This window comes from Homalodisca vitripennis, chromosome 2, assembly GCF_021130785.1.
Source record: "Homalodisca vitripennis isolate AUS2020 chromosome 2, UT_GWSS_2.1, whole genome shotgun sequence".
Lineage (NCBI taxonomy): Eukaryota > Metazoa > Arthropoda > Insecta > Hemiptera > Cicadellidae > Homalodisca > Homalodisca vitripennis.
Window position 1 is genome coordinate 159,827,392 of NC_060208.1, and position 24,147 is coordinate 159,851,538.

The window sequence follows — 24,147 nt, forward strand, 5'->3', positions numbered from 1 at the left end:
TGCCGGCAATAAGTTCATCTATGATTGAGGGTAGTGGACTTTTGAATGATTTTTATCAACAATTTACCTTTTGAATTACACGTACCAACTTATCAGTATCTGGGGCCTGGCACAAAACTCGAAAAAAAGACTAAAAAAAAGAGGAGATCCTGGTATAAATAAATTAGATCAAGCTGCTATGGAAACACGATATTTTTTATGCAAAACATAAGTGACACAAATTCCAGACATATAGCAGATAAAGTTTTGCAAGATAAGGCAATGGATAGATTTTTATCAAAAGATGCTAGTTTAGGTGAAAGATTTGTTGCACTTCCAACAGTTGGAGCAATGTTTTTGAAGAGAAAACTAGGAATGGGAATTGAAGAGAACTTGAAATTTTAACTATATAAATGGAGGTGAACGTAAAATTTTCAGCAAAAATCAGAAAGAAAAAATAAAATCCGCTTTTAAGAAAAAATACCCGTTAGTATTCAATTTAAAATAGATCAACTAAAAAATGGCGAAGATAAGATATTTTTAACAAATAGACAATACAATAAAACTCGAAAAACATAAGAAAAAACAATAAAGGAACCAAGAATAGAATTTTCTTATAATCAGTTGAAAGAACTTAAAAAATGGTGGACTTTTGAAAGATTTATAAGATTTTGGAGAAAATATTCCAGTTGTTAAAAAATGTTGTTCCTTATGTTCGTAAAGCTGCTCCAATCGTTAAAAAAGATGTGATTCCTATTGTTCGAAACATTTTAAATTGGTTAGATAAAGAGTTGGAAGATGTTACAGGATCTGGATTAGATGAAAAAACTTTGAATTACGTGAAAACAAACATCGGAAAAAAAATTTGAACCCTTAACATTCGGAGAATTGGAAGAAATCTGCAAAAATATTAAACATTTTAGAGGAATTTTCATGAGAGATACATTACCTGAAAAAGTTAAGAAATTCGAATGTGGAATTGTGAATTTAGACTCGATTTTGGGGAGTGGAAACGCATTGGGTTTGTTATTATAAAAATGATAAGAATGCATGTTATTTTTGATTCGTATGGAAGAATTGAGGACCAAACCACCTATAGAATTGATCAAATATTTGAAAAAATCAAGCGTCTACTACAATGACTCTCAGATTCAAGACTATAAAGATCCCCACAATTTGTGGTCATTTATGTGTTTTTGTTTTGAATGAACTGAGTAATGGTAAAGATTTTAAAGAAGTTGTTAACAAATTATTGCTTAATAAATATGGATTCACAAAATATTTTTGACGTATTTTGGAACACAAATTATTCAAAATGTAGATAATAGTTTGAATTTTGATAGTTTGAGAAATGAGTTTGATAACAAGTTAGAAAAATTTATTACAAAAACCTTCCAGATTCAGATACGTTTGCTGTCGAGATTGAAGATTTTAAAGCAGAATATGATAACAAACTTGTAAATTTCATGAGTTCAAATGAAGTTGCTGATAAAATAAAAACATTGGAAAAAGAAGTTGATGATGGTGTAAAAAAATTATTTACCAATTTTAATGTCTCATATCGAAAAAAGCTGATAAAATTACTGAAGCGATCAAAGTTGAAAAGAATTATGTTAGTTTGGCTAATAAAAAAAAGAATTGTCGGTGTTCGACCTGGTATTGACAAACATGATGTTGTTGTTAAAGAACAAATTTTAAAACCTCTAAAATTATCAGAAAACATCGATATTGTTGATTTACATGATCCGAATGTTAAAAATGCCTTAGATTTTAAAGGAAAAAGAATTAGCGGTGTTAGTAAAGGAATTAATCCATTTGATGTTGTTGTAATGATTCAATTAGAAGATCCTATTAAAATGTTTAATGAACTAAAACAAAATTATGAGAATCATAAACAGCATGTTAAAGATTTTACAACAGAAGTCTATGACAAGTTAGAAGCCAGAAATAGAAGATCAGTAGACGATGTTGGTGAAATTAATGAAAAAACTTACTAATTTTAAAAAGAGTCTTTTGATAAGTTTAGTTTAGATGCTACGAAAACTTTTGAGAATATTGGTCATAAATTTGTTGAATACAATGATTCTTATGCTGTCAAATTTCAAAAATTAGAAAAAAACTTAATAATATGGAGGAAGATCTTACTGAAATAGGTATTCGCGTAGGGTTTTATGCACGATAAATTTTCCCTAAATAAATGGCGCTCATATATTGTGTGAGGTGTGTTAAGGCAAAAACTGCAACAAATGATATAAAATACTATGCAAACATCAATGGAGTTAAAAGAGTTTCTGGAAAATGTGCTGAATGTAACGCAAAAAAAAGAGCCAATTTATAAAAACTTGAAATTTTTTCCTAATAAATAGAGATGGCGGGACATTACAGTGCTTTCGATCTTTTTTATCATTGCAACACGAAAGAGATTTGAAAAAAGAACATTGGGATGACATTTCTCAAAAATATGAATTATCCGAAGATATGATGAGATTATACGTTAAACAAATTGAATTGGTATAACATTGCAAAATATCAAAATCTGTCCCCAGAGTTCATTCAAGAAAATATACATTATCAATTAAAAGATCATATGTCTGTTCTTTGTCTCTATCAACACTTGAGTCTAAAGTTTTTGGATGAAAATAAAGATACAGTTGATTGGAACAATATTATAGATAGCGGTTACTATCCTGTGCAGATTTTATTGAAATATGTGACCGAGATCGCAAAATTTAAGGAACAGAATCCTGAATATGACGAAGTAGATCATTAAAAACTGACTAAAATCTTTTCTTATCGACTTATACATGATGTTTAAAAATTTCTCTTATTAAATGGTGGACTACAGAAAGTATGCTAGTGATATTGAAAGGGCGGAGTTTAAAAATTTCTATCCAATTAGTAAACAACATTTGAATGAACCGAATAAAAGAACTGAGTTTAATATTGATTTTGGGAGATAACTTTTGCTCGTCTAACTTCCAGTTTTATATTTCTGGAACTTTAACAAAACAAGATGGTCAAGCATATCTTGGAACTGATAATGTTAGATTAATCGATAATTTTATACCGTTTTTATTTTCTAAGATTGAAGTAAGAATAACACAATAAATTGATAGAAGAAGTCGAAAACTGTGGTCAATTAAGCACAATTAAAGGAAACTATTTGTTATTTCCAAAAGTGATGTATTTTCAAACAGGTTTTTGAATCAACTTTTAAATTTGGACAATTTGAAGCGGTCGGTGATTTAGCACATTTCGGCTTAGGATTTTTTGAAAATGTTACTATTCCGATCTATAAAGGAGGATTTTATCTAAGTTTTATAAGAGCAGAAGACGATGATGTGATTTTGAAGACTGCAACTGGAAATGTTATGCCTGTTGATGGCAAAATTACAATTAACGAGTTTTTCATTAGAGTTCCGATGATTGATTACAAAACCACGAGTAAAATTCAGTTGATTGATGAAATTATAAAATCTCAAAACATCACGTTTAATTTTCTAGATTGGCAATGTATTGAACAAAAAGGTATTTCCGGAACAACTTATTCGTTCGATATCACAAATATTTATAGAAATATCTTCATATCCCAAGTTCGTTATCATTGGTTTTCAAACAGATAGACAGAATAATCAAGAAAAAAATCCTTCAAAGTTTGATAGTTTGGATGTTAAAAAAATATCAGAGTAAAATTGAACGGTTCTTATTATCCAGATGAATTACAAAAATTTAAACATTTCCGGTGGTCTTTTCAGAATCATGTATCAGATGTATCAAGATTTTAAGAAGTTTACTACAAAAATATGGAAATGTATTACAACCCCAAAGAATTTATAGCAAATAGACCCAATTTATGTCATTGATACAACAAAGAGTTTGACAAATATTTCTAGTTCAAAGAACGATATAATTATCAATATGGATTTTCAAAATGCTGTTACAAACGCGATTTGTTATGTGGTTGTGGTTTCTGAGAAATTTTTTAGCCTATGATGTGATTAAGAACGATATTAAAGAAATTCAGTAAAAATCGTCTTATTTTCTGTTGAGCGAATGTTAGCAAATTTCATTATTTCCGTTTATAGATTTTTCATTAAGATTTCTGGATTTTTTCATTAAAACAGCTTATAAATGTAGAAGAAGCCTACAATGAACAGTAAAACAGCTATAGATTCGGTTATTTTCCATTCGTGGTTTTCTCAGATTTGTTTATGGTTCAATGGACAGTATTTTACATTGATTTTCTGACTGTCCCAAAAGTGGTCATAGAACCCCTCATATTCATATCTACTTATATATATATATATATATATATATATATATATATATATATATATATATATGGATTTACGGGTTATATAACTAATAACTCGCCTTCGGCTCGCTGGGGGCTACGCCCCCAGGCCCCCAAAGTAAACGCTTGCAAATTCGGGGATAAGCGGAATTCGGTGACTGGTTAAGTCCGGACATTAAGTAAATGACAAGGGATTTAAAAATTGACCTTTTTCATAGATTTTTTTCCGGATTCGTAAAAACTTTTGACTTTGAGGGCATTTTGCGGTTAAACCGTTAGAGATACGACAAAAAGTGACTGGACCTTTCTTGTTGGAAATTTAATTTTGTCTTTCGATTGTGCCCTCAGATCTGATCTACGACCTATGGTTTAGCCAGAAATGAGCTCGGGAGAAAAGTCTGCACGGGTCAGCTATCTTGAATTGTTTAGTATAAACATAATAAAAACCGACCTCAAGGCAGTATTTTAAGTCGAACAGGGGGTTTAATATCACCAGGAGACTATCTAGTCAAGGCGAGAAATTCCCTGGGTGGGTGATTAATGTTAAGGAGGTTAAGACAAGAGGGGGTTTAATTTCGTCAGGATATTGTCTGGTCATATAAACAAATTCCCAGGGGGGTCCAGGGGGTTATCTGGTCATACCAGGATCTTCCCAGGGGGGGGGGTTAAGAGATTTGGTGACTGGTAAAATTCGGACATGAGGTCATGGCAGGAAATTCCCTGGGGGGGGTTAATGTTACCAGGGGGGTTAACACATCAGGGGGTTGAATGTACAGGAGGTTATCAGGTCATACCAGGAAATCCCCGGGGGGGGGGGTTAATATTACCGGGGGTTAATGACACACTTGGGCCTTTTTTAGAGGGTATTGTGTCTGTGAACATAATAAATATTCCTCTGTCCCTATCTACTATTGACGCTTAGCTAACGCTCAGCCAACTCCCGAAGTCACTGAACCTTTTCTGTAGATCACGTGATTTCCTAAATCCCGTTTAAAATTTGTTTTGAGTTACGACCAACCGTTTAGCCGCTATCAAGCCCGGAATGTAAATTTTTAGGCGAAAATGTCCAATATTTTCACTTAATCGCGTTTTGCGGTCAAACTAAGGGAAATATAGTAAAAAGTCACTGGACCTTTTTTGTAGGTCATCTTATTTCCTAAATAAAACGTTAGTCTTATTTTGACCTCCGACCAATGGTTTCGCCGCTATCGACCCCAAAAACAAAAGTTTCGCGTAAAAGTTACAACAAAATTGTACATAATCACGTTTTTCGGCCAAACCAATCGAGATAGGGCAAAAGATTACTGGACCTTTTCTGTAGATCGCGCAATTTGCTAATTTGATGCGTCAATCAGATTTGAGCTACGACCAACGGTTCGGCCGCTATCGGGCTTGAAACATTATTTTTATCGAAAAAAATCTCTGGAATTTCAAATGTTCGAGCGTTTTGTCGCTTAACCATGGAAGATAGAGCAAAAAGTCATTAGACCTTTTTTGTAGTTCACTTCATTCCTGACCATGAATTTTCCGTCAGATCCGAGCTAGCTCCAACGGTTCGCCCGCTATCGGGCTTACAAAAAATGCCTGCAGGGGTGAAGAATGCGCGATTTTTTGGGAATTTTTTTGAGGGGTTGAAAATGAAAAATTCTCACTTTTCGGGATTTTCCTGGTGGTTACACGTGGAAAGCTATCTGTGTACCAAATTTCAAGTCTCTAACTCATCTGGAAGTAGGTTAGAATTAGTATACGTGAGTGAGTGAGTGAGTCAGTCAGTCAGTCAGTTACACATGCGGTTGTATATATATTAGATACTGTTATATTGTCTCGAGAGATTCGTTCAAATAAATCCTTATGATCTGGATATGAACTGTTTAACGGGCTTTAATGGGAACGAGTTAAGTGCTTCGGCAATACCATATTTCCTTGAATATTATTCAAAGCACGCTTTAGTATTTAAACATTTAAGTATTTAATACTATAGTGAAATTGATAAAGCACTATTTAGCGATACTATGGTAGTTATTTTTTTTTTCATGAAACATAGAACTCTTTAAATATATTTTATCTAAGGAGATGTTTGTCGGCAGTTACCCGAAAATCAAGGTAATTCAAGTTAATAACAAGTAAATAATTATGAAATAAAAACATTTGAATTTATGTTTTCATTTTGTATAAATCAACTAAACCAATAGTCTCTCGTGGCAATGCCTTTCAAACTTCTTGATTATATTTTAAATCTGGAAATTTATTTCTTAATTGTTTGGGTTCAATTGTTAAGACTAATTTGCAAGGTTTTTAAACATATTGCTTAAATAAACCTTATAACTTTAATATATGTATAATTATTATTTTGATAATAATTGTTAACCTTTCCCAATGGAAATAATATTTATATCATGTTTGCTACGTGGGACTGAGATTTTAGTTATTAATAAAAAACAACACATAAATTTAAATGTTTATATTTAGTTATTATTTATTTAGTTAGAGCATATTGAGGTGAACTACCGTGGTTACGATATAACTGCTTCAACACGTGTTTGAAAATAAAAAAAAATATATTTAAAGGGTAACGTGTTTAATGTATTTCAATTTAATGAATACCAAATATATATTCCTCTCTGTTAATAACAAGTTACAAAGTAACTAAAATGTTGTGGTATGCTTGATCAATCAATGCTTTTTATATGCAATATATGTATAGTATTAAAAATATAAATTTAAATTATAACATGATTAATTTAGTGATAACAGTGAACACTAAAGAATAGTACGTTCCTTTTTACTTTTACCTGAATACTCTACATGATATGGCTAATAATAGAATGAAAACTTTTTAGTTATTTATTTTCATGGAATTTGTTATTCTTTTAATATATATATATAATATAAATAATGCAATTTCATTATTCATAGATTATACAAAAATCCCAATTTCGTATGCAAGGTATAATTTACTGTTGATCACAACATGTGGTTTAGAGTACGTCATAAGGGATCAGCATCATGATGCAGGATTACCTGCACATAAATCACTCAGGGTCACAGTATATCTCGGTGCTGATGTTGGTAGAATCAGATGTGAATTACTACATCTATCTCTTTATTATAGGTTTTTTAATGTTAGTTTATTATACAGTGATTTATTGACAGACTTCTTAAGACAGACAACCTCTTTGATATGCGCATCAGATACTTTGAGTATCATTTGAAATTGAATGTCTACTGGTAATTTATCACCAAACTTGGAAATTAAGGGATCATACACAAGTAGGGGAAACATAGCTAAATTTACCCTTCGCAACAGACGCGTCCATTTAAAGTTGGAACTAGTTTTGTTTTCCAGGGATTGAACTGATAAATCTGGGAGTCTGATAAAAGTTCTCAAACAACGCTTCATTGGCTACGGTAGGTGATGTTCAAACACCAGCGTTCGGTGTCTGTTTATTGTAGAGGTGTGTTTATTGTACCGGGCACTTGCTGCCGTCTTTGTGGAGAATTTTAGCTGAAACTAATAGCTAAAATTTGATGTATGTATAAACAGTCTTTTCTGATGTTTGGCTAATTTAGATAGTTGATTTTCTGTCATACAAACCTTCGCGAACAATACTTGTGTATTTACTTTGAAAACATTTTCAGAGAGGTTCTTTTTCTCATAAAATAGGAAAATTAGTTTAAAATATTTATCCGAAACGCTGACAGCAGAATAAAACAAATACTATGTGATAAAAGATAAAATTTTACCAGAGGAATAAACTGAGTTTCTAAATTTTTGGAAATAAATTACCCATATTATTTTATTTTATAGGATCCATACCCTGTCCTCTAGATACCGGCATATCATCTTCACGTGTAGAGATATGAAGTAATGATGTGTCCAAAGTGATATTTTCTCAAAATAATGTTTTCCTCTTGAAGCCTAAAGGAGTTACTGATTATTTTTATTTTCTAATTTGACATTTGCTACAACGTAACTTCAAATACGTAAACACTAGATAAAACCAGCGATTAAAAATAACTGCAGAATACTAATTGAAAACTATAGTTTGTTTTTCTAAAGAAGATCCTTGACTGAGCCTGGTCCTGGCCACCTCTCTCACATGCTTTACGTTTCATTTCAAACGTCTAGTACATAAAAATGTACGTATTACATCGGAAACCGTTTTTCAATGTTTTGGTGAGTATTCACCAACGTATTATAGCAAAGTAAATTCTTATACAGCATTTTTTATGTCTATTAAAAAACTACATATTAATAAATGAGGTCTAGTTAATGTTTAATTGCGAAATTCATTTTTCTTCTAAATTCTTACGAAATTGTTGATTAGTTATCCTTTTGAGATTTTTAAAGTCTGGATGATAATCTATTTGCTAGTAGAGAATACTAATTAGGATTCAAACTAATTCAATTTTACATCATCCCATAAATGGAAGATATTTTAAAATAGTTTTTGGTGATTACAACGAATGAACATTGGCTACTTCCTGGGCCTGGAGTACACTCACACTTCAGGCGACAATTTTTGTAGAGCATCATCGTTCCCTATATAGAGCTTTATTCTTAGGCTTTCAAGATATTAGGCTTCAACAGTGATTAGGCTGCCACCCTATCATTGCTACTATAACACGAAATAATTAATATAGGCTCTAATTTAATGACATGTAACAATGAATAATAAGCAATTCACTATTGTTACTTTGAAAAATCTTATTGGTAATATAAGTATATCCTTGAAAAGCTGAATCATTGTAGAGCAATAAAATTAAATTAATACATATAAAATAAAATCAATAAACTATAAACAATATATGACTTATTGACGTGTACCTGCTTAGACGATACAAGGTTTTGGATATTTATCAAATTATAAGTTATTCATGTTCATATGCTTTCGATGAAACATTATCCTGCACTTCAAGTCCCGTATTTAATTAAGGAGGCAGCAGGAACTGCACTAGAAGTGGTAGCTCTTATCTTTACTGGACCGGGCTTCATTACTTCTAGATATCGCGGTATAAGTAATACTACCTTAATTTATTTTAAAGCTTAAATTATTTATTTGTATAGCAAATGTTTACTTCGCATCATATCTAAATATTTATTTGAATAACGGTAGCTAAATCGTGTTGTTTGTTTTGGAAAAACAACATCGATTTCAATTCAATTCAATTCAATTCAATTATTTTTATTGCATAAGGTACACAGAAGTTCATCGGGCAAATCGTCAATATAGTATAAATCTAAACTTAAATATAAAAGGTTGCTATCAACAAATCACTTTGAATAGTAGTCAAAAAGAAAGAAACGCTAATGCGCTCTCAAAAAACATAATTTTTTAAATTAAATATTTATAAGCCTACTGTCACGGAGGAATTCAATTTACAATATAAAATTCACTTTACTATTAAGTATTCCTCAGGTTTCTTTTAATAATTGTCAGTCAACAAAACTCCTTCAAAGTTGAGAGAGAGCATCATGTTTAACAATTACCCCGCACGTGCATCTCTCTTGTCATCGTGCGAGGGACAAATCGATGTGAGGGAGTACGAAGCAAAGTGCCGTGCCTCGTCGGGTAGGCTTGTGTGATTCCCACATGACGGATCTTGGACACAGATGCTTCCTCACATACATGACAACTCTAAAAATGTTAAAGGAGGTCTTTGTTAGAATGTTGAGATTTCCTAAATAAACCATGCAGAATGAAGATTTGGGACCCTGCAATATGATCCTCTACCGCATCTCTTTTGGACCAAAAAATGCCATGTTCTGCAGGAGTAGGCTACACCCACAGACCTCAATCCCATACGCCAAACATACGAGCGAAACAACCCGTGGTAAGCAGTACCAACCCATCTCGTCCATAAAAGTACTCAGAGTTCGTAATGCAAAACACACTTGACTCAGTTTACCACAAACCAGATACATGAGAAGACCAATGCAATTAACATCCGAATGGTTGACACCAGGAAACAGTAGATTTAGATGGTTCTAATGAAGTTTTCATTTATGTTAATCAATAAATCAGAGTGTTGCTTATTTTTTGTTGAACTGAATAAATGTGGTTTTCTTTGCATTCAACATTAGGTTATTTTTCGAGAGCCAATAAACTGTCAATATTTACGAGAGGAAGAAGATGCTCGTAGGTCCTAAATCCACTATCCGAGCACCGAGAAGAACGTAGCATCATCCGCGTAGAGTACCCAATTTGGTCCCCCCTGCACACATGAATATCGTTAATGTAGAGGATTAAAAAGTAATGGGCCTAGAATGGAACCCTGAGGACACATACTTGTTCTCAATCAAACCTGATTTCGAAAAACCACGAACGAACTGCTGCCTGTGAGTCAAATACGATTGTAGCCATGAAAGAGCTACGCCCTCTAACTCCATAACTTCCAGATAGAACATACAATATGCTATGGTCTACACGATCGAAACGCCTTTGAAAGTCGCAAAAGATCATAAGGCTGCCTGGAGTTTTTCTAGGTGGTCAATAATTGGTCAACAAGAGTAAATCACTGCGTCAGCTGTTGAATGATTCTGTCTAAATCCAAACTGATTTTTTTTAGGACCAGTACATTGTGGCGCTGTAAAAAGGCAGTCAACGAGAACAAACGAGTCTCTCCAGCACCTTAGATAAAGTAGGCAAGAGAGACACCGGTCTGTAGTTGTCCGCACATTCCCGATCACCGTTTCTTAAAAAACTGGTACCAACTTTAGCTATTTGAATCAATTGGGAAAACACCACCTGCAAATTGATTCATTGAACAGAATACAATTTGATTTAGAAAACAACCGTAAAACATTGCTTCAACAACCAAGCGGACATTTCACAACCCCCGAAGACTTTTTGGTTGGGGGGATTTTCATTGATTATGATGCTTTTTTCTATCTTCATCGGTGTGATTGGGCATAATAAAGAAAGATTGAGGGACTCTGCTACCTGCTCTGATGTAGTAATCAGTTGGTCATCCTTATGATCAATGTCCTCCTAGAAATCAACGCATGTGATCAATGATTCTCGATGCACAGACTCTTACAGACACTCCTCCTCCCCAATCCTCATTACCTCCACCTATCTAGCCATAAATCCTCCATCAGATATCCCCCATTACATGATCCGTTATCATGCCGCCCATCAACCGTCCTACAGCCCTCGTCCCCAGACACCATACAATCAATACCAGTTACCTACATAGAGTCTTCACTATCTGTGTTGTTAATCTCGCCCCCATTAGAATTCTTGATGACTGACTATTACTCCTCATGTTCTCTATTATTACCATCCACTTCCTCTTGTCCCGAAAACCTAGACTCAAAGAATATGTCTGATCAGCTTATTTATGTCTCGTGCTCTGACTACAATTTCTCAGGCATAGGAAAGACTAAGCCTCATACTCAGATGCATCTCGTATACGAGTACAATCACTACTATAACGCCGCAGAATTATACATGTAATGTGATTCACCCATGGATTTCAGTTATTGTGATCAGCACTCGTCCCAAAGCTGTCGTGTCGTCGTAAGCATACGTGATGATCATCTCAACCATATAACTATATCCCCCAAAACCCCACCCCGGCAACACCCCAATCCACACCTCTCCCATCTGCCCCATCTTTTGGAGTCTGCAGTACTCAGATTGTGTTGCATTGACTCAGTCTCCATCGTCCTTAAATCTCCTAGACTCTATAACATAGTATAGTCGTAGTACTCAGTGTATGTATGTACACAAGGTATTCTCTCGTGTAGTTTGTCGGCCTTGAACGACTTTGTGTAACTCTTGCCCTGAGGAAGCTGCCCTCCCCGCATGACTGGTGTGTAGATATGCTAAATCCGCGCTCAGCTCCTCTCAGCAAGATATATGGATGATGCGATAAGAGTGTTGTGCTATGTGTGTTGAGTATATATTCTACTACACTTTCAGGGAATCCTGCTGATCATCTTTAATTGTAACGTTCTGTCTCGTCAGAAGTGGAGACTCCAATTCACGTTGAAGCAGTCTCTGGACATTGGAAGTATGTTTGACTATGGTGTCTGGAGGAGAGGCATCGGTTCGCGCATCATATGTGTGGAGCAGACTCGTCGCTTCGCAACTACTCTTGTCAGTGATCTGTCTTGGTGACACGTCTAGCCGAGTTGTACAACGAATTTTTCACATGTACTCAAATCAAAATCCATCTCCCATTACCCACAAATATAAAACCTAATTATCACAGACACTCATTTACACAACATTAATATAAATTTGGTTTTGTGTCAATCTACCCCCCATGTGTACGACCGAGCGGCGAGAACTGGATTAGATTGTAAATATAGTCCGCGAGCAATAGAGTGATCGCAGACAGTGAGTTCAGTACTAAGTGTCTCCTCACTTATACGGCGAATGATCAATAGCTAGTTAGTAAAGAGCTGATGATAAAGGCGGATCTATCTCTAGATATTAGGCCCGCTCTGTCTCAGGTCTCCCGCGCGTCACGCATGTCCTACATGTGCTTATGTCATTATTAGGACATTGATATTTGTACACCCATACCATCGCTCTCACTCAGATTCCTAATAGAGGTGAATGTGATAGATTGTGGTGAAATCAATCACAGAGATTAAGCTGCTGGATAATCCGGAGGATGCAAGTCTCGCAGTGATAGTGATATAATAAAATTTGTTATAGTTGTGATGCAAGACCGCCCTACCCCCCCCCCACCAGTAGTGTAATGTAAGTACTACTCGCGTGATACCCGAACACCTACAGTTACTTGCTAAAACTCCCTATCTAAGCCGCTCCCCCACACATATCTGTTTAACCGCCCTAACTCCACCACCACCCCCCCCCTCTACTTATAGGTTCGTTTGATGTTCTCGCACACCCCCCCCCCCCTTTATAGGCACACCATCCGTCAAAAGCCTGCATCCATTTTTAGCAATAATTCGTTTTTTTTTTTTTTGTCTTTTTACAAAGGTGGACGTCTAGACGTAGGAACACAAACCAATATTATTACTTAGAAGTTGTCCACTAAGATAGAAGACAACTGATACACCATACTTTAAACTCTAATTTATCAATTGCAGCATTTCAAAGCAGATCTCGTTTGAAAAATCTTCTATTTCCAGTCGGCTAGCCGTGTACCGAGATAATTCAATTATTGACTCATTGTGTCTAAAGATAGGCCACCCCACACCGCCAGCAGGAAATTTTTTCCGACAGAACCCAGAAAGATCGTTACACAATGGTAAATAATGTGGGATTACAACCAACTCCACCCTTCGCGCCAAAAACTACAATGTTCGCCCGGCGATTGTGAGGCAGAATTATATCAGGGGCCACCAGAGCCCACGACAAGCGAAGCATCCGAAACTTGTGTCTACTGTCCTTATATTTGATGGTATATGCAGAATTTCATCCCCATTTCTGCAACCAGCTGTTTCTACTAGGTAGAAAAAATTTTCAAAACTCCTATTATTCGAGAATTCCACTCTGGCCCAGTTTTCACTAAATAAATCTGAATCATTCATTTACGGATTAAAAGGCAAATGCGGAAAACTATTCAAGTCGATAACTTAAGTCCATCCTTGATCATTAATGTCGGAAAATCGCTGCTGGTTCCGGTCGATGATGCTGTCGGTCTGCCCTCCCACCGGTTGCACGCCCGCAGTCTCCAGTTGCCGCAGGATGTGTTGCACCGTCACGTCCTACCGTCTGGCACCTCTCCACCGTCAGCATCAGTTGCAGAGATTTGCTGTGTTTCTGGAGCCAGCTGCAATGTTGTTCTCTGTCGAAGTTGAAGCGACCCTGTAGAATCCTTATTTCATTAAAGGATTAAACGATCATTAATAAATGTAACTAGTTTATTACTGTTTTAAAATGCAATGCATGAAACAAGTGATGCTTATCATTATATACTGCATAAAAACTTTTAAAACACTACAATATCCTATTAAGACATCTGGATTTTGACACACGAGCATCTTTTAGAACTATTATCAACTGTTTATTTTGTTTAAAAACGTTTTAGATGAACTTAATCTATTCTATCGGAATTTATTTCATATTTGCTGTATTAAATGCTCATTATTATTGGATATAAATCAAAACCGAACCCAAATCTCACTGTTTAAATGATAAAATAGTATGACAGTATCGTTAAAGATCTTGGAGGCAGACAATTACTTGATTGAATCACTGAACGACTCATCAGTCAACTGCCATTATACTTTCTCTAGGTTAAAAACTCTCAATGACATATGCAAACACAAATCAAAAATAGTTTTGTTATTTTATATAGCAGTTCTTTAGATTTAAAAATTTAAATTTCTAAGTTCAGTCCAAATTTACTTGACAACGAGTAGTATGTTATGTACGTGTGATATAAATGTTTAGTCTGATCAAAAACTAGATGTACCACGTTTTGTATCTATTTAAGTAGTAACACACTTTGTACGTAAAAATATAAGCAGTGTTAACGTATTAGTTAACGTCGTAAAACACCCTCTGGCACATAGATAATGGTGTACCCCAGGGCTCAGTTCTGGGGCCGATAGTGTTTTAAATATTTATTAATGATATTTATCGAGGCGCTTTTAATTGAAAAATAACTGGATTTGCAGATGATATTGATCTTTCATATGGAGCAACTACCACACTTTAACTGAGCAATAAAATTCAGTAAGACCTTAATTAATTTAGTCTATGGGTTGTAAGAAATAAACTAGAACTAAATGCACAAAAATCAACGTATTTAAATTTTTCACTCTCTGAATCAGTTAAATGTATTGAACCCTGAAGGTATCATAAGATAAACTATGATAATGGTCATTGAAATTGTAATACAAACTAACAGTGTTAAATATCTTGTTTTAAATGTGTATGAAAATATTTAAAATCCTTTTTGTTTATGTTTTTGAGAAAATCTTATTTTTTGAGAAAACTGTGATCTAGTAAATTAATTAACTAATATATATCATGCATTCATATACCCAAAACTGAGCTATGATCTATCGTGTTGGGGTTGATATACTTATATCACTCACATAAGTATATTGTGAGAGTTCACAAATATCAGTCTAATATCAGTAAAAATTTAGCCTTTCCCTTTATTTACACGGTTAAAAATCTTGACCCTTTGCCATTTATTTATTTTGAAGGTTTTAACAATATTTTTTGTCAGTAAAAATAGAGATGCGCTTGTAGATGAACATCCTCAGATGCACATTGCTAGACATATAGGAGTGTTGAGATCTGTTAGGGCTAGAAATTAATTTTTTTAATTGTTGCATACAGTTTAGGGGCCTAAATTGTCCAACATTACAAAATATTAAAAATCGCTAAAGAAGCAAAATAATTGTATAAAAAACTGTTTATGCATAGAAGTTGCGCAATGTTTTACAATACAAAGGTTATTAAATTAATAAATCTTTTAGCACATATTTTTGTGTGCACATGCACAAAGATTTATGTGTCTATATATAAACGAGATCTGGTGCTCGTGTCCATAGAAAATGCACGTGTGGTTAGATGTGTAGTAAGGTAATTGGTGTGTTGAATAAAAATGTTCATTCATTCATCAGTAAGAGACTGCCGGAGCACAGTAACGACCTGTCCCTACACAGGGCAGTAGCAGTGTGATCATGTTAACATTAAGTGTTATAGCGTCATACATTACACCACGCTCCAATATTATCTCAAGTGGCTATTAAACCGGTATAACACTATATGTGACTCACTATTCCATCTATCGGCCGTATCGTGAATTACAGAATGGAGACTTACTTGTCTTTAACTTGTATAGTAAAATTCACTCCATATAGTGACATCCCAGATGATAAATTGTAATGGATTCAAAATTAATCGTTTTAAATTATCGAGCGCTAGGCTACTCGTAAATTTTAATGTGGGTTAAAACCGTTAATTTACATAACATTATTTTTAACATTTCCAACACTGAGGCACAATTGCTCTATTATTAATGGAATCGATTGTCAAAAATTCTAAGCTGAAAGAAATGTAGTTGACATAGTAATTGATCTAGAAACATTCAATGCTATTTGAGCAAATCTCTGTAGGAGTAAAGACGTTTAGTGAATGGTTAAATAAAACGTAACACTATTTATGTTATGCGCTTTGATGAGTTGCGCATATTAAAATACTTGCCAAATCAATTTGTGACCTTACAAGCCATTTGGTGACCTTAGTGTTTTTGTAACTGCTAGTTAATTATATTTCTTTGGTGTAATACAACTTAAGAGACCACGATGTGACTTTTCTCAACTTTAAAAACTAATGGGGTGTAGCTCGGAGGGATTTTCGAAATAAGAAGAGGCCTATATGTTAACCCTAAGAATTTCTATGTAAACTTACAGTACAATCAGTGCAGTAGTTTTTATATGATTAGATAATAAAAAAATACACACAGTTAACATACATACTTAACACAAAGACAGATGCCATTTATGCTTTAAATAATATAACAGATAAGAAAACTCCATATTTATATGTATGTATTGTCCTACCATGGGATAAATATTCATGAGAAAACATAAAATCGAGATAAAAGTAGCTTTTTATTGTGTCATCAATTTCTGAATGACAGTTGAAATCTCTGTAACGAATTGGGCTGCGGAGAACTGTATAATTAAATCACCGAACAACTCTTACCTCTAGCACTTTGGTTCTTTAACTTTTTCTCTCCTAATTTAAAATCTCCGTTTTGTCAACTAATTTTCATCTTGACGTAAATAAAAAAATATTGCAATACTGTAATCACAGGATTACGTTTCTATACACCTGGTTGAAATGATTAATACTACTCCCATAAAGATATATAGAGACAATATAATATAATTGGTCTCTCTCTTTGGAGTTGTCATGAAAACTTGAAAAAGTGCAATGGGAAAGGATTCGCATTAACTATATACATTGGGCAAAAAACTTGAGTAGAAATATTTAAGGTATATATCATTTCAGTGTTCATTGTTAAGAGATTATAAAATGAGAAGAAAAATCTGCCCTTAACTGTCAGAGTTAACGCTTGAAGAACCATTTCTGGTTCAAACAAATTGCAAGTATCAAAACAATATATTCAACATATGTAAAGCATACACTAGTTAAAAATAGTCTACTTTCAGCCCTTATTATCATCTTCCGGTCCAGGTTATTCCCGTCGCACTAGTAGCGTTTGCATTTTTGCCCCGATCAAGAAAATAGATTCATAGGTCTTAGAAGTCATTCTCGGTCTATAAAACGGTCAAAAGGCTTGCACTACCGTTCAATGTAATCATCCGGTGTAAAGTTATTCCGGTGCTATAGTAGCGTTGGCATTATTGCCCTTATTACAGAAATATATTATATATATATATATATATATTTATATTTATATTTATTTATTTATTTATATATACAGGTCTAAAAAGTGAAATTCGGGGAACAAACGTCTACTTTTGGCCGTTGTATTTACTTCCGGTGTAATTTATTTCCTTTAGCGGTAGTTTCAGTGCGTATACACATGTGCGTAATATAGATACATAGGTCTTAGAAGTCATTCTCGGTCTATAATACGGTCAAAAGGCTTGCACTTCCGTTCAATGTAATCATCCGGTGTAAAGTTATTCCGGTGCTATAGTAGCGTTGGCATTATTGCCCTTATTACAGAAATATATTATATATATATATATATATATATTTATTTATTTATATATAGAGGTCTAAAAAGTTAAATTCGGGGAACAAACGTCTACTTTTGGCCGTTGTATTTACTTCCGGTGTAATTTATTTCCTTTAGCGGTAGTTTCAGTGCGTATACACATGTGCGTAATATTAAACCTTTTCAGACGGCGCGGCGGAACTTTGTAAGACAAAAATATGGTTTCTCTCCTATTTTAACTCATTTAAGTGGTTGATGTTCATGAAAATATACTTTTCCGTCAAGATAATGAAGGATTCTCGGAGTAGTTGGTGACAGCAACATTCCAACACTAAGAATTTTAGGGCTTTATGAAAATAAAAATACGTTAGTTTTTCATGATATAAACTTGTGTTAAATTTCCACTTTCTGTGATATCATACATTACGTTGAAGAATTTTTTATGAGTGCGTGATTGAGGCTAGATTTTTCACATTTTACATGTGCATTCATAATGTCCCTAATTAATATATAAGCCTATGCATGTCTCAAAGATCCTTCAAGCCTACGGCCCACTGGGATCTACAGTTTCGAAAAAAGCTTGATACGAACTTAGCACCAAATGCATTTTCTAATTGCTAGCCTGTTAAGTTAAATCAGCTGTTCTGTGTAAACATTCTTTTCTAATAGAACAACCATTTGTTAAGTTTTAATTTGTTTACATAGTCTTGAAAAAATAGAATAATCTTAATAGTAACAACACTTCTTATTTTAAACCTTTTCTGCAACTCCTGTTGAGCACATAATAAGAAATTATCCAGATAACAAAATTAAAAGTTTCAATAAAAATATTCTATGAACTCTATAAAAATGTCCAGTATGCTGTGTTTGGTCAATACTGTAATGCAGATATCTTGTTGAATATGGGTTTTTTTAGTTGTCTTTTGGCATAAATAGGCTCCTCAGACCTGCTTATTTATATATTTTATTGATCAAGCATTGTTTTGATACCAGAAATATTTTAGACTGGAAGTAAATTACTGTATCTTGTAGATCAGTGACTTAATAATTTTTATTTGTTTAAGTTAATTGCAAAGATTTTATTGAGTATTATTAGAAGTGCAAGTGGTATTGTTTTCGTTTCCACTAATATTCCACTTGTTATGCATTTGTGGTTCATAAGATATTTGGTTTGGAAATGAAGGTCATGAATGCCGAATCTTTTAATATTCTTATGATTTTAGAAGAATGTTCTCAGAACTGTTACAGGTGCTGCTCGCTTGTAAAAAGAGCATTCTAAGTCACAATTATCAGAAATCGAAAAAAACATATAAAATAATATTGATATTAAGACAAACAACAACGCAATTTAATAATATGAGTGTATACATTAAAAAACATACGTAATCATAATATGAGTAGCGTTGTTGATTAGCTATTTCAAGGTTCACACAACGACATTTGAAACCGTTGTAATGAATCTCGTATAAATACCAACCTTTCTTAGCGATTAAAGGGTTTTTAAGCTTGTCATAGTGTAGTTATTTTTTTGTCAGTCTCATTTTTAAATAACGGATAAATCAGATAATATCGGTATCGTTAGAATCGACTTCATTTTAACGAATGAATTGCGTTATATATATATATATATATATATACGTTAAACTTTTTTACAAATGGCAATAGCCTTATTTAATTTCAATAAACATTGAATCACAAAAAGTACTTGCTCCGCCGGGAGTCGAACCCGGATCTCTCACTTGCCGGGTGAATGTGCTACCATTACACCACAGAGCGCTTACTTTTTCCGATTCAATTATTTTGTATTTGGCCGTATCTGTCACATATGCGTTTAAATAAGCAAACTAACATATGATCGGAAGACCAAATAACTGTCAAATGACTTTTATTTACGTTAAACTTTTTTATAAATGGCAATAGCCTTATTTAATTTCAATAAACATTGAATCGCAAAAAGTACTTGCTCCTCCGGGAGTCGAACCCGGATCTCTCAATTGCCGGGTGAATGTGCTACCATTACACCACAGAGCGCTTACTTTTTCCGATTCAATTATTTTGTATTTGGCCGTATCTGTCACCGTATCCGATTCAATGTTTATTGAAATTATATATATATATATATATATATATATATATATATATATATATATATATATATATATATATTAAAACATGTTTAGCTCAGAACATTCTTCGCCAAGAGAATGCTTAAATCAGTCATTTATAATTAGGTGTATTATTGCCACGTCAATAGTGAAATGTGCCTAGCAAGAGAATATGTGTGTTGAAACAAAGGATAAACCTGGTATAAAATTAATATTGGTACTTTCGAACTGAATTATAAGAGGTTATGTGTTTTTATTAATTGTAAGTTCTTGGAAAATATTTAAATCTTTAAAAATATACATCATATTGCAAAAATTAAATCATAATGAGTTATTAAAAGTTACACAAAAATATTAATTATAATAGCTTATCCAAATAAAACAAATGGCCTTCGAATATACAAATGGTCTCGCCACCAACAGTATTATTCTGGGCGAATACCAGATGTGACATAAACTGCACAACAAACTTACCACTTAGTCTTACAGTTCAGAAGCTCTATCACAAGCTGTATCGCTGGGTGGAAATCCATTGAGAGCCTAAACCTGTCGTCTAAGTGCTTAGTAGTATTAAAATCATGTTACAACAATAATGTTTATTGAAGCTAAGTGATATAATAATTTGAGCTTCAATTGTAAGTGAATTGTTTTCCGCAGATTAATTCGATTTTCATTTACTCCGATAAATTTAGAAGCGGCAAATCATTTATTTACAAGTTAAACATTTTTATAATAACAATTTTCAATTTCAACATCTTAGCCGGTTTTTTGCGTTAGTAAAAATATACACAAAAACTATGAAAAAATTGTTTATTCACTTAAAAATTAATTGCCCAATTAAAACAGATTATACCAACAAAGGATCCTAATTATGATTTCATAGGCATATGAGTAATTTTATGTAATAATTTTATCAAATTTTTATATGTGATTTATATTTAGTTATATTTTATTCATAATATAAGTTAATTTGTTTTGGTTACGGCATAATTCACCAAAATACATCTTAAATGGAAAAAATAATTAACTAATGCATGCTATATCAGGGCTTGTGTAACAGTGTCAAGAAACTGTGTAACATCTTCTCCTATAATACATATTGCTTTAATTAATTAATTATAGTACCTCTATAACTATAACGTCAAGAATTTTATACACAAAATATGTGTATATAAAATACAAACACGTATAGTACTGTAAATAAAAACTTGAATTTCATTAAATAATTAATGCTTCATGTTTAGGAACATATGCGTGTGTCCTAAATTACTATTGATAGTATTTACTTGATACTACTCTCATTTCTATTCAGAGGAATTTAATACCATTGTATTGATCTTATCCTGGAGATAATACAACCAGAAAATGATCAGGGATTGTCACAAATTTACTTAGGCTGAACACATGTGACATTCACGATTTTATACTAGACATAGAAACGTAGTAAGTGGAAGGTACCATTTAATAACCACCTACATGTTTAATGTCATGTGCAGTGAAGCAAAATACGTATTATCAAACTAAATTAAAATTGAAAGGATGTAAAAATTATAGCCATCGTTATAGGTTACAAATGTTTTACACTAAGTTACATTATTTTTTCTGACACAAAGAAGAAGGTCGTTGAAAATTATGTGCTTGTAAATTCTCCATAGTAAAATTATACATTTTGAACGATGAACGGTAACTTGATCATGATCAATCATGATAATTTCGTTTGAAATCATAACATTTTCAGTCTTTAAAAGTATTAATAGACAATAGACAACTCTTTATTTGACATATTCATAGAGAACAGCCATGCGTCAATATTAGATAAGTTTCAGTATAAATTTATACGTTGAACGAGGTATTCAGGAATTCTTCCTCCGAGTAGAACAGTCGATCCAGAAGCCATGCTGTCAGCTGTTTCTTGAGGCGCTTTGGATGTTCCATCCTTAAGTGCTCTGGCAGGTTATTGAAGAAGAGGGCACCTTTGTAGGTGGGTCTTTGTTCCGACAGACTCAGGTGGTGTTGGGGAAGTGAGAAGTTTACTGCATGTCTGGTTTTATACTGGTGAAGATCTCTATGTCTCGGCTGCGTTGTTGAAGAAGAGGGCACCTTTGTAGGTGGGTCTTTGTTCCGACAGACTCAGGTGGTGTTGGGGAAGTGAGAAGTTTACTGCATGTCTGGTGTTATACTGGTGAAGATCTCTATGTCTCGGCTGCGTTGTTGAGATGGTGTGCATAATTGTTTCCCTGATGTAAAGTGAAACTGCTGTTAGAACTTTCAGCTCTTTAAAAGGTTCTCTGCAACTGTCCCGATAGTATAGTTATTAAAATAACTAACTATATAGCTACGTTGACGCTGAACAAATAATCTAAATATTCACAAAAACAACATACGTCATTAAATTGAATTAAATTTAATAAAATCCATCAGATTGAAAATTGTAATACCTATAGGCCTAGTTTAATATGATATAGGTGAGATCATGGCACTTACTGCGTGTTATTATGTTTTGGAAATAAATAGTGAAATACTTGAACTTCAACACACATATTTGTTTAGTGATACCTTTTTCACTTCACTTCATTTCAATAAATGTGTAAGTTTAGGTAATTTACACCAAATGGATTTATTTGGTCTTTTTTCAAAATTACAAATAATGTGTTTGCTCAACTAGCATGATACCATATCATACTGTATACGTACAGTATAAATATTCTACCCCTAAATTTGAAGATATTATTTAAGAATATTTACTTTGAATGAGCACACAACCTGATTTATCTTAAAGTCGGTAGAGAAATATTTCCTTAGATTATATTCTATCATAATCTGCGCTAGTTTAGATTGGAAGTCAAAATGGGAGGCTATCTAAAGGTTAAAAAATTAAAAATGTCAAATGTCTAAGCAGGGGTTTTTATCCTTACAGCCAACTGTGAGGTATCTGAATAATCACTTTGTCGGTGATTTTCAGTTTTTCATCTTGATTGCTGAATTTGATTAACGTTACCCTTTCATTCTCTATTACTGTTATCATTAATGAAATTATTCCATAGCTGAAACACTAGGTGGTATGCATATACAATGCAAATTAGCTCTCGGCTCCTATACCGATAGTGTGCAATCTCTGCAAGAGCCTGTGTGTGGGTGTTAGTGCTGGTACTATAGGCTCATTTATTACAGCTATACTTTTATTATTGACTGAGCGATATAAAGGCCTATCACTCGTTTCCTGGATAACTATTGCTGCCCCATTCATTTGGCACAATGTTTTTTTTTTTTGGCTGGCGTCAAGTGTAAAATTATACTTTCTCTATGATTGTCTGCCCGCAGGGTAAATAAAGAAGGAATTGAGTAATATAATTGAAATTTTGGTTGGTGAAATCAATTGGAAGCAAAGTCTGCAAGGTGTTCAAAGGGTTTCATTATAGGTTAAGACAAGAAAATAATGAAAAGATCGCACTAATGTTTTTCTCACAACCAGAATAACTGTTTCAGTAGCTAATTTAAAATACAACAATTAATAAATTTAAACTTAAAAGCTGGTTATGTTACAATAGATGTTTTATTTACGCTTGTTAAGTTCATATTCATTGTGTGGGTTTAAACTAATAAAAATGTTTATTTATTATCTTATTTTATACTTATAAATCTAATTTTGTTTTGAAATTCAAAATATGTTTTGACAATGGTGCGCAATGTGCAATGTACATAATGACATACTGTACTATTTTTAGTAATCACTGTACATTTATCTAACATCGTTAAATGTTGGTAAAGTTATCCATAATTTTGAATGATATGTGTTAGTGTTTTTAAGAATAATAAAACAATGAAATGAACTAGTTCCATAGGTATCACCATGCAACAGAACATCTTTAAAGCCATAGTTATGGTTTATTTATTAAGTTTTATTGATATAAAACAAATTTTTGAGAAGGAATGTGTTACTTGTTTGATATAAGTTCTGCCAAAATTAAAAATAAACTATAAACATATTATGAACGCTGGAAAAGAATGCATAAAGTAATTATAAAGATGAAAAATTAGTTTCTGTAAGACAACAAGAAACGTCTTAGAAAATTAACGCTTACATTCTCATTTTCATCACTGTGCTGTTGTTGAAAACAAAAACTTCCTTAA